The sequence below is a fragment of the Ambystoma mexicanum genome, chromosome 7q, assembly GCF_040938575.1.
Source record: "Ambystoma mexicanum isolate Mex_15411 chromosome 7q, UKY_AmexF1_1, whole genome shotgun sequence".
Taxonomy (NCBI): Eukaryota; Metazoa; Chordata; class Amphibia; order Caudata; family Ambystomatidae; genus Ambystoma; species Ambystoma mexicanum.
This window is the reverse complement of record NC_090941.1, coordinates 68467702-68486796: the sequence shown is the minus strand read 5'-3', so window position 1 is coordinate 68486796 and position 19095 is coordinate 68467702.

Here is a 19095-nt window from a genome sequence, read left to right as displayed (position 1 = left end):
TAAGGTGGAGTATTTACGCCTAGCATTTTGCTGGAGGAAAATCCTCCACCTTACCATCAAAGTTCTAGTATTGTGGTGCGGTAATGCGGTGGCAATGCAGTGGTAACAAAGTTATGTCTTATTCGTTCCGAACTACATGGTTCAATTATGATTGATTATCTCTGCAGTGGTTCATTACTACAGGGTTTAATAGTGCGCAGTGAACTGAGATTGTTTCTCGACAATAAGGATTTTATAATCCGAAGGAGGAAGATAGCCAACAAATGGGGCCGAGATTGGGTAATTCTTATTATTGACACAGCGAAAGGGATGTCAGACAAAAGAAAAGATCAAAAAACGAGTACCATTAGACATTTTAAAGAAAAGATTAGAGAGATTCTTAAAGAAATAACAAGAGTTCAAAGAATTTTCTACACGAGAATGTATAAGATGAATGAAGAAAGATTTTACCAATTTCTCTCATGAGAAAGCTTTCAAATAGACTCAAGATGGTTATGATCCATTTCAAAATCAAAGTATACCTCAACATCAGCAGAAAAAAGTTTGTTTTGGCAATATGTCATACAACAATGACAACTCCCCTAATACAAGAGGACACAGGAGCAATAGTAATCAGGGTCATGCACAAAATAGAGGTGGGGTAATTTTTCCAACCAGCATATTCCTAATCTGAACAATAGAGGACGTTGCGGCCCTTCACAACATGTTCAACTGCATTTATTAGCACAGGACTTGACGAGATGATTGGGATTATACTCCCCGACAGAAAAGGAGTTACCAGACTTATTAGTCAACCTTTCCTCCTATGCTCCTAGTGCAGATGAAAGGTCATTGTTGAATAAAGACTTTGGATTTGTACCTACCACTAGCTATGACAAATGTAAACTAAGGACTGAGATATATCAACTATTCAGGAAAGTACTTAAAAAAAATATTTTAAAGAGAATATCAGTGAGATGCAAGATAACCCTAGTGGTCCGTGTAACCCTTCATCTTTCTGTCCACCAGTTACCAGTCATACAACTGAATCCATTGTATTTGAGAAAAGGATATTACATGATTTGGAAACCCTAGAATTAAAAAACAAAAATAAAGTGTATTGGAACATCTCACGAGGCGAGCATAACGCTATTAATACTCTAGCAAACAACAAGGACATCATTCTGTGTAGAGCAGATAAAGGAGGAGCAATAGCTATGTTAGATCATCAATCATACATTAGTGAATGTGATCATTAGCTAAACGACACATCCTTTTACGAAGAAATTGTAGCAGACCCTGCATCTCGTTTACAACTCCTCATAGATGTGAAAGTAGATAAGGCGTTTTCTCGAGGCTAGATTTGCAAACAGGAACATGACTATTTGAAAGCAGAATTACCCTCTTTTCCCACATTTTACATATTACCCAAGAACACCCAAGATACACAAAACACTTGACAACCCACCCGGTCGTCCAATAGTTGCAGGTACTGGTTCCATCCTAGAGCCCCTTTAAAAATGTGCTGATAAACATCTCAAGCCTTTTGTCTTGGCCATGATATGACTACATTTATACAAGATACTACCGATATCATTAATGTAGTAGAAGACTTTCCATTTGATGCTAATATTCAATTGCTAGTTAGGCTAGATATTGTTTCCTTACATACATGTATTCCACAAATGGAAACTTAAGATATGATTGAACAGCTGCTATTGGCTAAATGTAGAAGGGCTACTGCCCCAAATAGCTTCATATTATGGTGTACTGAAATGGCGTTAACATAGAATTATTTTTCTTTTAACAACAAAATGTTCCACCAGAGTCTAATCATTTTTTTTCAGAAAATAAAATTGTGGAAAAGGTATATAGATGATATCCTTATCATCTGGACTGGAGATACTCCCTCATTTGCAGATTTTCTAAGGTGGCTGAATCAAAAAGATGGATTCTTGAATTTTACTGCAAACTCTAGCTCCTCTGAAATCAATTTTTGGGATATCACCTTTTGGGTTGATAAAACAACTAACGTATTGAAAGTTAAGCCATTTCACAAAGCAACAGACAGGAATTCCCTATTGATGTTTTCCAGTTGCCATCCACGCCATATGCGAGAGAACTTACCCATGGGTCAGTTCCTTAGATTTAAACAAAATAGCTCTTATAAAGGAGGTTTTGACAGTGAAGCCACAGTATTGAGTGCTAAACTATGGTCAAGAGGCTACCCTAAGACTTTAGTTATAAAAGCATGGAAAAGACCAACTAATAACAACTGTGAAGCATTGCTAGAATACAAAGCCAAGAACACCACAAATGATGATATTGTATTCATAAGTACATTAAATCATCTATCTAACAAAATAAACAGCATTGTAAAGACAAATTGGCACATTTTAGAAGGAAAAAGTTTCCCAATCATTTGAACACTCTGTGCTTTTAAATGTGGTAAAAATCTAAAAGATATATTGACCAAGAATGATGTGAGTGTTTCTAACAATAATCAATTTACCATTACTGAAACCTGGGGTTTATCCAAATCTACAGGTCACTCTCCATGTGGAACTTGTAGTTTTTGTGCCCAAACAAATAGAACAAAAGAGGTGGATATAGGTCTAGCTAGACCGTGGACACAAAGACAATTCACAAATCGTGATACATGTATGGTAGCCTATGCCATTTGGTGTCCCTGTGAGAAGTAATATATAGGAAAAACTGAGAGAAAAGCCAAAACACGGTTTACTTAACATAAAAGTTGTATTCGTAAAAATGTACTAAATGCCCCTTTAGTTGGACATTTTCTAGCAATGGGGCACACATGCAACATGTTGAAATGGAGCGTCCTTATGCAAATCCCATCAAGTGGGAATATAGGGAATGACAAAAAGAAGCTTTATGAGGAAGAATAACGGCTCATATATTTGTGCAAAAGTGTAGTATTCTGCCTTAATGAAATGCTGGATTGGTTTACGTTATAAATAACTTTATATGTGGAGTTTCAAATAAACATAAGTATACAAATTCCCTGTTAAAATGGCTGGCAGCTTAACACTTTTAGATAAGAGAGTCTTCAACTTGTCCTGCCCTATAATATCACATGACCTTTTATGGCATCTCTAAGAATGAGCGTTAGCGAGATCGAGTGTCTTCCTAGGATTGAGAAATATGGAAGAAGTATACACAGATAGACTGCCAAGCAATAGCTGTATAGGAAAACTATACAGGGTGTACATGCAAACGTACTAAATTGATGCTAGAAAGTATTGGACGAAGAAGTTGTGCAATATGGTAATACATATTATGTCACCCCTCACTCACAGATGCAACGTACCAACGACGGCTGCATTTAGAAACCTGACTGTTGCACTACTGATTTTCACTGATGTGACCATCTTCTGGCTACATTTAAAGTAAGTTGACTGTTCTTAAAAATTCTGTTTATGCAGAGTGTACAGACAAACGTAGTTAATTGTTGCTGGGAAGAGTCAGGCGAATAAGTTGTGAAATATGCTAACATATATCATGTAACCCCTTATTCACAGATGCAACGTACCAATGACGGCTGCATTTAGAAATCTGATCAATGTACTTCCTATATTCACCGATGTGACCACCTTCCGGCTACAGTTAGAGTAAGTCGACTGTTCTAAAATCCTGTTTTAAAAAAAAATGCTGAATCGAATAAAGTGGAAAATGAATAGTGAACCTTTCTTTAAGCTACTTGTAAATACATATGTAATACCGTTAAATTGAAGATACGGTTGTATTTTTCAAATGGACAATATTCTATATGTAACAACTTTTTGATTTTAAACAGTTTTGATTTTACACAATCTTTTAAGAAATATCTACAACTTTTGGGTTTGGTTTTTTAACTAGTTGAGTATTGGTGGATAACTCTTGGAAAGGGATTGATTTGACTAAGAACACTTTTGGGTGTTGTCAACTTGTATTAATAGGGCGTTGCCTATTGTTAAGACGATTGGTACACGAGAATGAATTAAAGTTATTTCTGTGGTAAGTGCTGCTTGTTTGAATTAATTTCAAGAGCAGCACCAATTTAATTGATAATGGCATTAATTTTAGCTGTTCCTGCATTATGTCTATAGGTAGTTCTTCACTACAAGAGTTTAAGAATTCACTTCTATTACTTGAACACATTTGATCAAAGGAAGCGCATTATCTATCGAGAATTCTGCCTTTGCTGAGTTGTGTTACACACTTGAAGAAGTTCTACCATCTTTACCAATGTTTTTAATAGAATGAAACATGTTGGGTCTTTTCTTGACTGCATTGGATAGCAGTTTAATCAACTAAACATTGATGTATACAAGAGCTACATATTAGTATCCCTGGTATTTGTAATTCTCACATGGTTGAGCACAACTGCCAATTAATATATGCTCTCAAATGAGATTTGGCGATAAAAAGGCATTATTATTCTTCTGCCTAAAAAGTTATTTGGTGTTAGTTTGTTAGGTTTTAGTTGTTTACACGTTGTGAAGTCATTTCTATGAATCAATTTAATAATTGAACTTATCACTTTTTTGGAATATGAAATGTTGTTTATTGATTTTTAAATGAATTATTAAAATGTGACATTATGTATAATTAAATTGTTAATCAAATGTGATAATATATGTAATGCTTCTCTTTGGATCTTGTTTATTAGTATCATAACATTGTAGTAGAGTCAGGAATGCTATTAATTTTATACCTGCCTAACCCTATTTACCTTTATTTAGGGGTAATTTTTCTAGACAGTACAGTAGTGGCGGGATCCTTATCGTAAATTATAACCTTTTGCTGTTCTGGGACTGATCCCCCCACTTGTTGGTGGCTCAGTGTCTCCCGCTAAGTGTTTTAGAACCAATCATCAAGCTGAGATCTCACACGTAAACTATATCTATCAATGCAGTGGTACATTCAAAATGAGGGGCTAGTCCTTAGTTTGAGCTAATCTCAAAATTTTTTGTTTACTCTTAATTGCAGAAGAAGAGCATAGTTTGACTGCACTAATCTGGACCATTGTGTGACCTTAGCCCAAAATCACAAGTAATATTAAACTCAAACATGGTACAGATCAATTACGTTCAACCTACTGTCTTTACAACACTGTGCATGCGTGCACACTGGCCTGATGGAAATATCTTTAGAACACTTCAAGACTTACTCTAAATTTGGTGAATTACACCAAAACTCCCAAATGGGTCCTAAGCAAAGTTTAACAAGAGTTACCCATAGAAGAAAATGAAGCCTCTGCATTTTTTTTGAGTGCCTAGTCAATGCATTTATTTACCACAGTATTTCTTGATGAGGTGCCACGGTTCGAATTCTCAAGATATAATTTCCATTCGCCCCGAGGAGGACCTTGTGTAAGGTTGAAACACGTTTTGTCTGTATCCAAGAATTAAATACTGATTTGAGGAAATGGCATAATCAAAAAGAAACTATTCCTATTTATTGATTGATTGAAGGACATCGGGTCACTGTGCACATATGTATAGTGTTGTAAAGACAGTAGGTTGAGCGTAATTGATCTGAACCGCATTTGAGTTTACTATCAACACAGTGGCACCCTTAACCCAGCAGCAACAGAACGACAAGGACAGGGTATGCCAAATACAAGGTGCACATGGGAAAGAGAAGAGACAACCCAACATTGAGGAGAATACACTTCTTAGGGAGCTGAAAGACAACCCAGTGTATTGACAAAATGGCATGTTACACTCTGAAAATAGGTATTATGATGGTTGTGCAGATTATAATACCTCCGTCCCCAAGTACCACACTGATAGAAAGTAATTCACTATCAATGCAATCTTTGAGGCAACAGGTGTAGAGTGCCGTCAATCTGGAACCAGGAACACCGGAAGGACCCCCTGACCACTGTAAAGCAATGAATGATTAAATAAACCAGACGCAATGTATAACAATGCAATACAATGGTAGAGAAGTACCAAATGGCTTACCCAGATGTGTTGGCTAGAAACCTCAAAGGGTTGGGAGAGTAGGAGGGGTCAGTGGTAGCACTCTTGGTGGAAACACCTGAGCCAAGCAGTATTTCAGTGTATGATCCGTGAGCAATCCAGTAAACAGTCCAGGGTCGGTAGCCAAAGAAAACACCAAAGTCCAAGTTCCAAATCCAGGTTTTAGCAAAGCCAAGGGTCGTGATACCTGAAGACAATAGTTTGACTTAAATGCAAGGAAAAAACAAGTGGCAGTCCTAAGAACGTTCTGTGGTCAAGAAATCCAATAATCCAACAAAGTCCAACAAAGTCCAAAACGCCATGCAGCACTCCAATGAAGCAGCTGTGAAGCGTTTCCTTCACGTTTCCCCTGTCCTTTTAACTGCGAGGAAAAAAGGTCATTTGACACAACAAGGGAAATGTGGGACCGCGTCACGTGACCCTTGATGTTGAATGGGCCGGTTGCTGGCATTTGATCACGTGCTGCCGGCGTTTGATCGCGTGATCAGAGGCTCCTTGTATACCTGTGGGAAAGCGATGCCGTGTGTCTGAGGAATGTCTTTGTGCGCCCGCGAATAGGCGCTGCTTTGGAGATAAGCGCCACGGTATATTCCAGTGCAGGAAAGGCCATAGGTACCCTTGTCTGTGTATGGGCTGCCACTGAGTGTACCGAGGATTACGGGGATGTTGTCTGACATATGGACCTGCGGGGAGGGTAGGAGCGTGTCTGGGAAGCTGTCTGTGAGGCTTGGCCAGAGTGCACCTGGGAGAAACCGTGACAGTAGGGGTTGTGGTAACTCTACAGACTCAATCAAGAAATCCAGACAACTAAACAGAATGAATCCAGAAATTCGGGACCAGGGAGATAAATACAGGAAAAATATATATGTAAGACATTAAACAACTATTACACATAGTTTTGGAAGCCTCAACAGTCAATAATGGAGAAAGAGCGGCCAGGGGTGGAGAGGGAGAGGGGTACCAAAAAGGAGCTTACTAACAAAAAAAACCTAATCAATATATACTGTACAAATATGTTGCAGTAAATATACTGGGAGACAAATAGCACATATTTGTAGTCTTATTTTAAACAGTTGAATGTATACTGAAATGATTCACGGACTCCGGTAATTAGAGTAATTAGCTTTAATCAAAGCGGGCCCACCTCCGCAAGGCTCCTCCAACAGTCACATCTTCGAACCCCGCATTCCAGTTCCACGAGCCACGCAAAGCAAGTCACGTAGCTCGTGAAACTGGAACGTGGGGAGTTCCTACAAGTTCTTTGCATATCTTCCCCCTTACAATAAAACAAAACATTTGTAAAACACAACAATGCAATGAGAACCCAATAGCTAACAGCAATGAAGAAAAACCATAAGTGAAATTAACTAGAAAAGAAAAACTAAGAGAAACTTAGATATATAACAAGGATACAATAAAAGAAAACTGTATTGTAGGGAAAGCAGAGTACTTTCACTGAACAAAAGTCCTTCATCCAACTAGGTTTACGTGTGAGTCTCTTATTACCATCACAATCATTGCCTGATTGGACACGCATTGTTGCAGGATCATCACTCTCTCTTTGCTCTCTTTTCAATTGCTCCTCACTCTCATTCTGCATTTTCTCGCCAATTCCATCTCCAAGCTTTTCAACCTCAGCCAATCTGCCCTGCGACCAGACCGCTCCCCCATCGTTGATGACAACACTACCACGCACTGAGGCAATTCTTTTAGGGCCCAAAACCAAAAATTTGCTGTCCACACACTTTTGTGTAGACCTGGGATTCTTTACCCACACCCAATCCCCAATCTCCAACCTTCCACTCTGTTCTCTTGGCACACTCCCTCCTGTCAAATGACTCTTTGTTCTTGGTTTGGCTTCTGGCAATCAACCTTATAATGGCATCCCTATCCACAGCCCTTGTCCCTGACAAGCCTAACCAACCAGGACATAACTTAGTTCCAGGCTCTATTCACTTAAGTGAAACAAAAGGAGATATATTAGTAGTGGAGTGAGGGGTGGTTAGATAACTCCACATCATATGATTCATTACCTCCTTCCAAGGTTGCCTATTGCGCATCACAAGTTGAATCCCCTCTTTGATGTATCTATTTACCCTTTCGACCAAACCATTCGCTCTCGGGTGATAAAGAGCTGTCCTGATATGTTTGATGCAGTAGTCCTCCAACAATTTCCTCATGAAATGAGAGACAAATTGTACACTGTTGTCTAGACATAATTCTGCAGGGCAACCTTCCCTGAATAACACTCTTTCCAAGAAGTAAACTAATTCCATTGCCGACACTTCTCTTACCGCTTCCCACTCCACCCATTTAGAATGGAAATCCACCAGAACAAAAATGTATTTAAGCTCATCCCCTAAACCTGCCACAGGTCCCAATATATCTACTGCTAGCTTCTGCCACGGTTGACTTGGCACACAATTGGGTATCAAAGATACTTCCCGCACTACCTTGTTTTTGTCACTCAGTTGACAAGAATTGCACTGTTTCCCTAGATCCTCCGCCTTTCTGTCTATTCTGGGCCACCAGTAACAATGTCTCACTCTCCTTTTAGTGGCCCCTTCACCCAGATGACCTTGGTGTGCTAACTCCAACAAGCTTCTTCTCACTCCTTCAGGAGGTACTATGCAACTCCTCCTCCTTAACCTGTCACCCACTAGACTCAGCTCATCTCGTATTTCCCACCATATCTCAAATGTATTTTCAAACAACTCCTTGTCAGGCCACCCTTCAATTGTCCACTGCTTTATGAGAGTGAAATCTTGATCCGCCAGCTCTGCTTGTTGCCACTCCTCTCGGTCTACACTCACCAATTCAGCTACAACATACTCTTCCTCCTCATCCTGTACCTGGACCGTTTGACCTTGATCCACTGGCAATCTCGATAGACAGTCTGCAACCAAATTATTTTTCCCAGGCAAATAGCAAACTTCAAAATTGTACAGTTGAAGGCCGAGACCCCATCTGCTTATTCTTGGTGATCCTGTAGCCCACCTTCCACTATTAAATAGCTGCACTAAAGATTTGTGATCTGACCATACTGTAAACCTCCTTCCACACAGAAATGTTTTTAAATGGTTGACTGCCCAGAACATGGCCAACGCCTCCCGCTCTATTACAGAATACCTCCCCTAAGCCCCTCCGAGAGGCCTGGAGGCAAACGCTATCACCCTCTCCACTTTGTTAACATCATACTGTAGTAGCTTAGCCCCCAAATCGAATGTACTGGCATCAACCACAAGCACTGTATTGTCATTAGCATCACATTTTCCTATGGAGGGAGCCTGTACGAATCCTTGTTTGATCAATCTAAAAGCCTCCTCACATTGTGTGGACCACTGGAATCTACTCCTTTCTTCAATAAGGCCCTTAATGGTGTGGAAATACAGGCAACATCTCTCACAAACTTGTGGTAATATTCTGCTATCCCCAAGAAGGACCTGACTTGATCTTTATCACTGGGGCATGGTGCATTCCGAATGGCATCCACTAGACTTAACTTGGGTTTAATGCCTTGTTTTGACACCACATGACCTAAATATTCAACACTATCCACAGATAGTCTACATTCACTCCTTTTCACCGTGAGACCAGCTTCCCCCAACTTGTCAACACAACTCTCAACAGCCTGTCATGCTCTTCACTCGATTCTGCATAAACTAATATGTCATCCTGAAAAATGATCACATTCTGAACACCCTTCATCACCATCTCCATGACCCTCTGATAAACAGCGGCTGCTGAAGCCAACCCAAACGGCATCCTGCAGTACTTGAATGTTCCTTCAGTGGTAATAAAAGAAGTTAAGTGTTGACAGGACTCTGAGAGTGGAATTTGATGATATGCTTGGGATAAGTCAATTACTGAGAAACATTTTGTCTTGCTCAACGTGGCCAATTCCTCACTGATGATGGGCAGTGGGTGACGATCGACCAAAATATTCTTATTAAGATCTCTCAAGTCAACACAGAGCCTTATGTCTCCATTGGTTTTAGTAGCTATAACGACTGGCGACAACCACTCCGATCCTTCTATTCTCTCTATAATGCCCCTTTGAAGTGATACTTCAATCTCCTCCTTCACGTTATGTTTGAGATTTGGTGGGACCAGCCTAACTTTGTGTATTTTAGGAACAGCTCCTTTCTTTAGTCTAATTTGATGTTCGTAACCTTCCAATCTTCCCAGATCTTCAGTGAACACATTCGGGTACTCCTTCTCCCACTGGTCTCTCACCTCTGCAACCGTGACTGGACTCTCAGCATTGGCTTGAATCCTTATCCCGAGTTTCTTCTGTTCACTCCAGCCTAATAATGAGGATCCTTCTTTGGTGACAAATACATCACCCTCACAGCTCCTCCCTTTGAATTTGATGGTGGCTGGAACTTCCCTAGCACATCTATGTTAACATTGCCATACACGTAAGGTTCTATACCCGGATGCTTCAATTGTTCAACGTCACCATTCGCGCACTTCTCAAAGGTTTGTCTGAACATTATTGTCCATGGAGAACAGCTGTCCACTTTCCTGGTGACTATCCTGCCATTGACCATGAAGACATTAATCGGCCCCTTATCCTCATTGGACACTTCTCCAATTTCCAACACATGTTTAACCTGTTGAAACCCTCCAACATGTTCTTCCTATTCCGGACACCTAGTATTGGCATTCGCCTCTATATTCTCCACAGAAGAATTGTCTCTGCAAACTCTGGCAAAATGAACTTTCTTTTTACACTTGAGGCAACTTGCGTTCTGTACTGGACAGAATGGATTTGATGAAACGTGTCTATTACTGCCGCACTTAAAACATTTTATATTTCTTGCATTGTTGGGCTTCTTGTTGTTTCTAATCGCCGCCACCTCACTAGTCTGTTTGTCTGTCCTCATGCTAGTCATGTATTTGGACGTCTCCTCCATACCGCTTGCTACTTCCACAGCTTGCTCAAGGGGTAGGTCCTTTGACAGCAGCTTTTCTTGCACTCTGCTATTGTTAGGGCAGTGCACCAGCTGGTCACGAATGAGAGACTCTGCCAAATGTCCAAATTTACACAAAAGACTGAGAGTTCAGAGTGCAGCAATAAAGGTTTCTACAGGCTCATGAAGTTCTTGGCTCTGTGAAAAAAACTTGTGTCTCTCGAAAGTAACATTTTTCCTAGGTTCAAAATGTAGTTGTAGTTTCCTGATTGCCACAGAGAACTTGTCCTCCTCTCCTTGACCTATCTCCGTGGGCTCTGCAAGACCGTCAAAGACACTGCGTCCTTCCGTCCCCAAATTGTGCAGCAAAGTACAGCCTCTTTCCTGGCCAGAGCAAACTTATCTCCCCCAATGGCAATCAGGTAAGTATCGAAGAACTTCTTCCATCTGTCCCATCTGATTGGTGGAGTGCCTGGTTCAGCCAGGCAACGTGGGGGAGAAGACATACTGGCAGCTGCCATGTTCGCTGTCAGGACACAAATATAAGCTAAAAATGTCTATTCTTTTGTGCCAATTCAGGTTGCAGCTCTGCACATGCACAATGCTTATCTAGATGGTATACACACTGTAGGCAATTGTTCAATACAAGGGAAGACAATTGAGTAATTTCAGGTACTCCAAGTGCACCCCAGAGGAGTTCACTGCCACAAACTGTTGGTAGGCTTATTCACCAAATGTGCTTGCCACTCTCTTACAGTATATAAAGCACTTGGGTAGCCCAATTGTGCCTGTTGCACAGTGACATTTACTACGGTGGCTTATCCACCAATTGTGCTTGACACTCTCTTACAGTGTATACAGCATTTGGTGCGTCCAATCGTACTTATTGCTTAGTCACGTTACCACAGTGCCCGTTCCAACAGTGGCTGTCCTATTACAGTTATTACTGTAATTGGGGAACCAACTCTTAAACAAATGGGCGGTGCCAGACGAGCAACGTTGCTGTGTTACGTTGGCCACATCAATGCTTGGGGAGCAGCTGAGCGGCTTGTGTAGGAACAGTAATACACTGTTCCAGATCCGGGTCCATGGTAATCCTCGTTGGCCTCTTCAATGCCCAGGGGAAGGGCGGAGCGGCTTACGCGGTGACAGCAGTCACGGCTGTTCCCGGTCCGGCTCTCCGACGAGCCCCAGGCAATTACGCAGGAGCGCCTCCTCACGCAGTTGTATGCTGCTCACTGTCACAGCTCACCCCGGACCTCTAGTGGCAGACAGCGTGCGGTGGGCCCGCTGAAATCCTCGCTTCCACTGAAATGCTTCACGGACTCCGGTAATGAGAGTAATTAGCTTTAATCAAAGCGGCCCAACTCCGCAAGGCTCTGCCAACAGTCACATCTTCAAACCCCGCATTCCAGTTCCACGGGCCACGCAAAGCAAGTCATGTAGCTCATGAAACTGGAACACAGAGAGTTCCTACAAGTTCTTTATATACCATCACTTTTCCATGGTGTTACCTATCAATATTCATTTTTTTAGTGACTTGCTTTGGCAAATATAAAGACCTTTATATTCCGAAGGGATCCAGAGGGCCTGATTTTAAAACGGGTTTTATAATGGTGCAATCCCACTGGAAAACGCTTTGTATGTAAATCAGGTCGAGAGTGTGTATGATCTCATATGTTAAAATACTCACAGTGGAGAGGCTTGGCCTGCCTAGCGTCCATGTGACAGTGTCTTAGGGTCCTGAGGCTGCATTCCAAACCGGGCCCCAAAGCGTTAATGTTGTAACAACATTTAAATTAGAATGATGTAGACGGAAATCAGATGTAGATGAAATCAGTTGTATATAAAACAAAGCGCCGTCTTAATTCTTCTTTAAATACGTCTACGTAATACATTTCTTATCTTAGCTAACATCCATCAGATCAGCTTCGACTGGATTATCTCCAACTGCCACTCCTGCAACTCTCAGCTGCTCTGTTGTTCTAGGCTGACATCACTCAGGCAACATTCCACACACAATCAAGCCATTCAGATACCACAGGCCTCCCTCCTATGAAACGTGACCAAACAATTCCACATTCCACCCATGAATCAGAGCGTCACGTCCTATGAGGAAGAATGCATATTAATTATTTAACATAGCAATCCACGGGGCATCAGCCTACTTAATTACACCTCATTGGAACATAAACTCACTGACACCATTAACTACCAATGCAACGTGCTCATTGAACAAAATTACTTCAAATTAGACATACACCTCACACCTCATGACGTCACAGTAGGAAACATTGGAACTACAGCCAAACAACGCCACACTTGCTCACAATGGGATATAAACTCACTGACACCATTAACTAAGAAATGTAATGTGCTCATAGAAATATAGTACTTCATATGGGATGTGCACCTCATGAGGTCACATTAGGAAATTATGGGATTACAACCAAACAACAACACTCTTACAATGGGATATGAACCCAATGGCATCACATTATATTGTGTTAACCACCCTTTCAAGGGCTGGAACAGTTGGTAATGGCTCGGCCCGAGTTAAAGGCCCAAGCGAAGCAAGGGCATTAAACGATGACCCCAGGAAATTACCACCCGGAACGGGTGGTTAACGCCTTTAGCACCCATCCCATGGGCTGGGATGCGGCTATTTTTAAGTATTTTCACTTTCGTTATGACGTTATTAACTCCTCATGTACCCCTGCTGGAATCACCCCTCCCCCCTCAGCCCTCCATGCCACTCAATGAACTTACTTTTGGGCTTTGGAATGCCAGATCACTTCCATTTTAACTGAACACGTAGATGCTCGCTCCCCTAAATGGCAGTGATTGGCATCACCTAAACAATGATCTCACTCCACAACATGGCCACATTAGCAGGGGGCAGTGTGTGTTTTATAATCAGTAAAGATTCCCCCCCTACCCCTAGATGTTGTCCCATTTTCCTTTGAATACATTGGTATCCAGTTCCTTGCTCCACCTTCTCTCTCTCTCTCTCTCTCTCTCTCTATAATTCTCATTTACTGGCCTCCTGGTACTGTAGTCTCAAACTTTATTTTAATAAGATCCTCGACCTCCTTACTCAAATCTCTGCTCTCTTATGTCATACACATATTCATAGGAAGCTTCAACCTACATGAGGCTCACAGTCATCAGCTTGACTCCCCCTCTCTGTGTGTCAAAATCTCAAGCCTATTCCTTAGGGTGTGGGGTGGGTAAATGAAGGGTGCCATGTGCTGCCAACTGCTATGAGATAACAATGCGAAAGTCGCGTCACCACAAAGGTGTCCTGCGCATTTCCAGTGGGCGGAGCTGCAGCTGAAATGAAGCTCTGTCTAACCCCCTTGCGCGTTTCTGGCAGTAATGTTTACATTCTCCCTGCACCACCGTGGTTGCTGGGAACGCACATTGATGGGCCCTTAAAGCACCCATCATTGTGTAATGTAAAAATAAAATAAGAAACAAGCATTTCCATCCCCGTTGGAGTAGAAGAAATGCAAGCTGGACAGCAGTTCTTCATATCAAAACCAAATGAGTGACAGGGATATAAGGCTTCTGTCGTGCATTTTACAGGGGAACGTTTTTTCTGCACGCTTCAAAAAGCGCATCACATTTGTGATTTCGGGATGCACTTTAAAAAGCACAGAAAAGCACCCATATGTTTGCACATGTGCTTAAAGCGGGTAGCAAATGGCAACGGAATGTGCGCATCTATCTATCGTGCGCACACTCAGATGCCCTTTGTACATTCCACAGAAGTTTTTTCGGTGCAAGTGAAGCAGAGGCGTTTGCGCATTCCATCCCTTGCTCCAAGGAATGTTTTAAGAATATGGCCAATATCACACGCTGCACGGCTTCTGTAAGTCAAGCTCTGCAGGTGGAACATCTGCTTGCTCTGTGCCAGAAAATAGCATTTCCTAAAGGTAGAACAAACCACTTACCCGCGTGTAAAAGTAGTGACTGCTCATGCGCAATGCCATACTCGGACTGTTGCTTGCTCTGTCTTCCCAGCATGCAGTTCTGAAGACTCCATGCATGTGTGGTACTTGAATAGGCTCCAAGATGGCGGACCGGCTGTATGTAGCCTCAGTGGCCAGAAAATGGGTGGGATAAGCATCCCAATTGCAAACATCAGAAATATTATTAACAGCATCTTGTATTATCTTATTAATAATATTAATATTATTAATATTAACAGCATTAATATTCACCAACCAATAATATACAAAAAGTTTGAAACATGCACCTGTGCTAGTCCTTTAGCATAGCCCAGACCAGGGGAGAGAGCTCAGAACTAATAAAACTCAGGGGATACTATTGGCATGGGTGTTCATGAGATTGTGGAGGAGAGCAAGATGTGTGTGTTGGGGAGCAGATGTAGAGAAAGAAGAAGAGGATGGAGCGTGGAGATGAGGAGAGAAGCAGGAAGTGGTAGAGAAAAGTGTGGGGGCCAATTGTAGAAACATCAATGGGGTAAAGAGAAGGCTAGCACAGGAGGTTGGCGAGAGGGCTGAAGAGGTGTAGAAAAACATCAAGAAGGAGGTTGGAGAGTGGATCAGAACACAACACTCTAGAGAGAGAGAGGAGGTGGTGATCCTTGTGTCCAAAAGGGTAACACCTAAGTGGGGTGGCGGAACAAGCACGTGGTAAGGCATCCAGGAGGTGCAGACAGTGAATTGGAATGGGGAGAGAAGTAATGGACTAGTGCAGAGCCTCTTCGGAATGAACATGTTAGTTACAGGTGGCTTAGGTGGGTTACAGTGCAAGTACCCTAAACCAGGGAGGTGGCTCGTCCTTAAGCCAACCACCACTGCAAGATATGCAGTGGGCCTGATCAGCTGGAAACGCTGGCCCTGGCTGGTCAAAACCAGTTAGGTGGGGTTGCACCACTGTCGTATCAGAGTGAGAGGAGCAGTTCATACTCAACTGACAAGAAGATCACAAAAGGATACCAGCGTTTTATACCAGAGGAAACACCATAGCAGACTGTGAGTGGCCCAGGAAGCGATGTGAGCTTCCCAGGCCACTGAACTGAGACATTTTATGTTCTGCCAAACCCAAAGACATCCTGGTTGATTTATGTTTGCTTGAACCACTTCAATTGGACCCTATTCTTATACATTTCATAATAAACCTTATTCAAAGAACGTTCCTATATGCTTCGTGTGTGTTGAAACTGCTTGGCTTCATGACACCACCCACTGGACACTTTTCACAACCTGTCACTAACACAAATCACTAGACCCCAATTTCTTCCCACCTTCCAAAACGTATTGTCCCTGTTATTGATCCTTCTTCCCCCGATTTATCTCTGCTATAATTCACTATATCCATCCCTCCATCTTCTCTGCTCCCTCGTCCTTCTCCTATCATTAAAGGCAAAATTAGACCCCGTTCCATTCTTCCCCATTGAAATCAAATCAGGTTCTTTCTCCGTAAACTCTACCAGTACTGAATCGATCAACAAAGCCTTTTCCGAATTCGCCTTAGCACTCGCTACTCCTTTCCAGCACCTCTATCCCACGCTCACGTTCACTTCCTCTTGTATTTGCCTGCAACCTTGTATCGCCCAACCCATGCAGCAGCTGAGGCAAACAGCACTATTGACAAGTGCAGGTCTTACCTGGTTGCGATCCCATCTGAATTTGGAGAAAATTGGTCTCCCTCTCCTGAGGCCACCATGCCAGCAGACAGGGAACACCTTCTGACAGGGAGGCACCAGGGAGTAAAGCCAAAAGGAGAGGAGCAAAATAACTCCTAAGACGGGAAAGAAACCCTGGATGGATCAGAGGTGGTTTGGTGACAGTAGAAACCCAGGGAGTGCAATTGGCAGGAGATAGGCTGTAGCTCAGCATGCAAGGCAGGACTGAGAGGGCAAGGAGCAAACAGTGTAAGGTGCAAGAGGACAGACAGGGAGATATAAGCAGGGAAAAAACATGGAGAGCAGGTTCAAGTAACAACACCCCCCATTCACCTGGCTGGGCTTGGGGTTTGAGACTCCCGATGCTCTTTTAGGCACACACACATACACCTTTGCTACCAGTAGCTAAGGCCACCGGCACACATGCATGATGCACATGCTTTCCATCCCAGTGGACAGGGCTTGGTCCTGCTTGGCTGGTCCGTGGACACCCGGTACTGGATGACTTATGGTTGCAGGGACTTAAGAGTGCAGTTCACTGACACCTGGGCTTTTGGCTATCCTGTCCAATTCATTAGAATTGCCTTACAGCTTTTTAAACTTCCAAATCTACACTTACCTTCTGTTGTTTTTTTGACAGACAACTCTGTTCATCCTCATTTCTAACATCCATGCTGTCTTTTTTCCCTGAAGAAGGCCATTTGTGACCCACACAGGCACCATCTTTCCAAAGACCGAAATGCAATTAGGCAACAACTAGTCTTGTTACTTAAGCAATATGCCCCGAGCGGCGGGGGCATTACCAACTCAGGTAATGCCTCGGGTCCCATAGTTATAGGCCCCGAGTGAAGCGAGGTCCTTAACGAAGGCCCCGGGGTATTACCTGAGTCAGTAATGCCCCCACTGCGAGGGGAATATAGCTATTAGTACCCTGGCCTGCAAAAACTTTATTTTTTTCCCCAAAACGCAAAAGACGTCAAAGAAAATGGCTGCCATGGAAAGGGAAAACGGAGTCCATTTTCCCTTTCCATGGCGGCCATCGGCAGCGGACGCGCTGGAAACAGAAGCGTTTCCAGCACGTCTGCTCCCGAAAAAAAAGAAGGTAAGTGGGGTTGGGAGGGCAGAAGGGAGGGGAAAGGGAAAAATAGAAGGTAAGTGGGGTGGGGGGGCAGGGAAGTGGGAGGAGGGAGGGAAGGAAAAAAAAATCCTTACCTCTGTCCCCGGCGGGGGGCAAAGGTAGCCTCTCAGCCTTGGGGAGGCTCGGAGCGGGATGGCCCTGCTTCGAGCCTCCTCATTGGCTGAGGGGCTGCCATGCCCCCCGCTGGGGACAAAGGCCGTGGAATCCTGACGGAGGGATTCCCGGCCTGGTAACGACTCGGCGGGGCCAATCAGAATGGCTCTTTCATTCTGATTGTGCCCTCGCCGGGTACTAATACATGATTAGGGTTTCCTTGAGTGCACAAGCATTGTTCCAACTAATTTGAGACATGGGCTTTGTATTAATTTGTAAGCCATGTGCTACAGAGTAATGGCGCAGAATGTACTTGATCAACAGCAGTGGCTGGAACTGTAAACCAGATGAATAGGAGCTGACTTGATTTGCACAGTTTCCTATCAAATAAAACGAATTCCTTCTGATATTGTGTTGGTTATATCAAGTGTTACTGTTTTTTCCATGTTTAGTTTATGTGTATGAATGTGAGTATAGATGGGTAACTGTTGGTTGGATGTTGTACAAATGAATTTATGCAGTTAACTTTCACATAAGTTACCTCTATTTGATTTTGATCTTTATTTTATATCACATTATGTGAAATAAACAGCAACATTTGTACCAAGTTGTGCTTTAGAAGCCAAATGTCAGCTTATACAACCTATTAAATAATTGAAGATCGAAAGAGGGTCTCCTTCTTTTTGCGTTGGGACAAGTAATATGGGCAGCGTCAATTACACCAACCTAAGCGTTGAGACGCACTGAGTCCTGCGGTGAAGCTGCTAATGAAGGCCCCGGTGTCACGCTACCGGTGACCCGAAACCAGAAGTCTGCCATCTTGGTACGGTCACATGGTAGGATGGCAGCCGCCATCTTGTAGGAGAATGCTTTGGTGAACAGAGTGAGTTGTGTGCTCCTTCTGTGCATCTCTTCTTACCTAGGAGCTTATGCAGCCACAACCTCTACCTCCCAACAGGTAAGGGAAACATGACAACTACATCTATAGCATTTGCTGGTGCATCTCTATACCATCACAACACATTATGCTGTGGATGTTAAGGTATTCTCTGCTTCTCACAACTCAACTAATATTAATATTTTATCAAAATCACTGTAATGTTATGACTTGTATAAACATGCATTTATCAATTTCAAAAATATATTACTTTATTTTATATTATTCTCATTTAGTTTTAAATAACGTACAATTGTCATACTCTTTTTTTCATCACCTTCATCAACACATATACACATCCATATTTTGCCTTCACCTTATCTTCTGTAAGAAATCCCTTAACTCACTCTCCTGTGCCCTGGAACCGACCAAATAATGCTACTACA